The sequence below is a fragment of the Meriones unguiculatus genome, chromosome 12 (genome assembly GCF_030254825.1).
Source record: "Meriones unguiculatus strain TT.TT164.6M chromosome 12, Bangor_MerUng_6.1, whole genome shotgun sequence".
NCBI lineage: Eukaryota > Metazoa > Chordata > Mammalia > Rodentia > Muridae > Meriones > Meriones unguiculatus.
The window spans coordinates 22927029-22930091 of record NC_083360.1 but is presented as its reverse complement, the minus strand read 5'-3'; positions in this window follow the sequence as shown (position 1 = coordinate 22930091).

Here is a 3063-nt window from a genome sequence, read left to right as displayed (position 1 = left end):
TAGAAAGAAAGTTCTCCAATCTGGTTTGTAAATTAGCTCTTCAAAAACTTCAACAAAGATGACTTTTAAGTATCTTTTTAAAAGATTTATTTATTTATTATGTATACAGTATTATGACTGCATGTAAGAAGAGGGTACCAGATCTCATTACAGATGGTATGAACCATCATGTGGTTGCTGGGAACTGAACTCAGGCAACCAGTGCTCTTAACCTCTGAGCCATTTCTACAGCCTAAAGCATTATCTTTTCTATGAATCTTCAGAAGAGTCAGGAAGCACAAGTAAGTGGTATGCTCACCTACAAAGATAGAAAACAAAACTTATAAACCTGAAAAATTCTATGTATTTACTCGTGTGTTTGTATGCATGTGTGTGCAAGTATATTCCACAGAATGGTCATAGAAGGCAAAGGACAACTTGAAGCATAGCCCTAAAAGCATTTGTGTGTGTGTGTGTGTGTGTGTGTGATTTTATTGACTGCCTATGTATGTTTTGCCTTCATGTATGCCTGTGCCCACAGAGGCTAGAAAAGGGCCTCAGATAAACTGGAACTGGAGTTATGTGTGGTTGTGAGCCACCTGACCAGTGGAATGGGTACTGGGAAACAAACCAGCTTCCTCTGCAATAATAACAAACGTTCTTAACTTCTGAGCTGTCTCTTCAGGTCCCTAAAACAACTGTAAAATTGGTAACTGCAAGATCCATCTACAGCAACCAATCATATTTATCAACACTGGTAAATCAACTAAGAAGTAAAACCAGAAAGGACAGAGACCTCAGAGGAAAGGAAGAGAGGGGAAGGAACTAGACAGGATGACATGAGATAGGAGCATCTCAAATGAAGACAAGGAAGGAAGTTCACATCACAAGGGACTTTTTGGCAGGATCCAGGTAAGGAAGCCTGTGTGCACACTCTCTTACTACTAATCTCTGTACACATTACTCATCCCATTCTTCTCTATTTGGCCCGGCAGCCTCTATTTCTCCTATTCTGAAAATCAGTCATGCTTTCCATTCAAGAACCAATTCTCTATTGCTGAGTGAACCGCCAAGACAAATGACTGGCTAAAAACGTGAGACTCTCTCTGTGTGTTCAGTCCCCAGATCTCGGTAACTCTGTGGTGGGGACAGAGTCATCAAACAGGACCCTGGGAATGCAAGACAATGGTGTGTGGAGAGGTGACAGGAAGATTGTCTAAATCACACGCTCTATTGGAACACATGACAAATCTCCTTTAACACTTTGTTGACCTCCAAGAGATTGTGTTTGGGGGCCAGAGGGATGGCTCAACAAGGAAATGCCCCACAAGTCTTAGAACATTAATTCAATCCCTGGAATGCACAGTGGAAGGAGAAAATGGCATTGAACGCTGTCCTCTGTGAATATCAAGGCCAAAAGTCAACATTTGGCAACTTCCTCAAAAAAACTAAGACCACCTTATTTTTTTTTCCTTTTTTTTTAAATTTAGTTTTGTAAAAGAATTTATTCAGAAGGGAGCAACCACATATGAAGATGAATAGGAAGTGTCTGGTCCATCTCACCAAAGATTGTGGGCATTCTGAAGCTTGGAGAAGGGTGATTTGATCTAATTTAATCAGTCCTTCACCATCACAGGCCATAGGCCAGAGACATTACTGATATGGTCAGTCAAAAGCAGTAAATAAGAGCAATTGAGACAACATTAAATCTAAGAAGAGGTGTTCTTTAGAGCAGGTGGTTGATTCAGGTTCCAACCTGATATTTTGAGTTCAGTACTGACTGCACATAGAGCTCACTGATTTGGTTAGCCTAGCTGGCCAAAGAGATTTGAGGATTCCTTATGGTGACTTCTGTTTAAAGCAGAAAGTTCACTAAAGTTGAGAGACAAAGGCAAATGTCACAGTCTATCAAAACTGTATGTCCTGAGAAAAATGCTCTCATCTTGGCCATTTAGAGTGTTTGCTGCTCGAGCAAAGGATTCTAGTTTGGCTCTCAGCACCCACATCTGGTGGCTCACAACTGCCTACAACTCCAGTCCCAAAGAGAGAAAAACTAACATGCTCTGGCCTTCACAGACACCAGTGTGAACACGGTATACACTGGCACACAAAAGCACAAATACATGTAAAATAACATTTAAAAAATAAATCTTTAAAATATAAAAGAGGAGAGATTATCTCTCTATACATGGTTGCCTCAGTTACAACCTGAACAACTTCAGCCCAGACCACAGGTATTCATTCTAAAGCAATGAGCCTACCTACACAAAAGGGGGTATTCAGGAGACATGCTTATAATAAAACACTTGGCAAAGGGAGGTTGACTAAGCCCCACTATACTAATTTGCACACTCCAATTTTAGAGCATTAAGGATGATGTCTATATGGACCAACATGGAAATATGCTTACTCTGTGCATCCTAATGTGGAGGATCTGTAAGAACATAAGGCAAAATTAAAAGCAAATTGCATAACAAGTATGGAATGATTCCATTTTGTGAACTAAACCACACCAAACAAAAGCTATGTATGAAAGTGCATTCCTGTCTGAAAGAGTGAATACCAAAGCACTATCAAAAGGTCTGGAATTGGCATGGGGGTAGGAGGAGAAAGACTCTATTATTTTATGTTATATCATTTATGGCTTGTAATAGCCATATATATAATTTTGGGAGAAAGAGCAGACAAATAGATTAAATTAAGATACTAAGTATAAACTCTAAAATTCTAGCACTTAAACCCAAAATAATAACAAAAAAAGATATTAAAAATTGCTTTCTGTTTTAACTCCAGCTTCGTTCTTTCCATAGTGCTCACCAAGAAACAGTTGTCTCTGTGGGACCCTCAAATGATATAAAAATCTGAGGATACTTTTTGGGTGGGACACACTTTAAATCCAAGCACTTGGGAGGCAGAGACAGGCTGATGTCTGAGCTTGAGGCTAGTTTGGCCTACAGAACAAGTTCCAGGACAGCCAGAACTACACAGAGAAGCTATGTCTCAAACTAAATAAAAAATAAAATAAAAACAACAACCACAAAAATCCTGAAGATGTTCAAGTGCCTTATGTACAGTGTCTCAGTA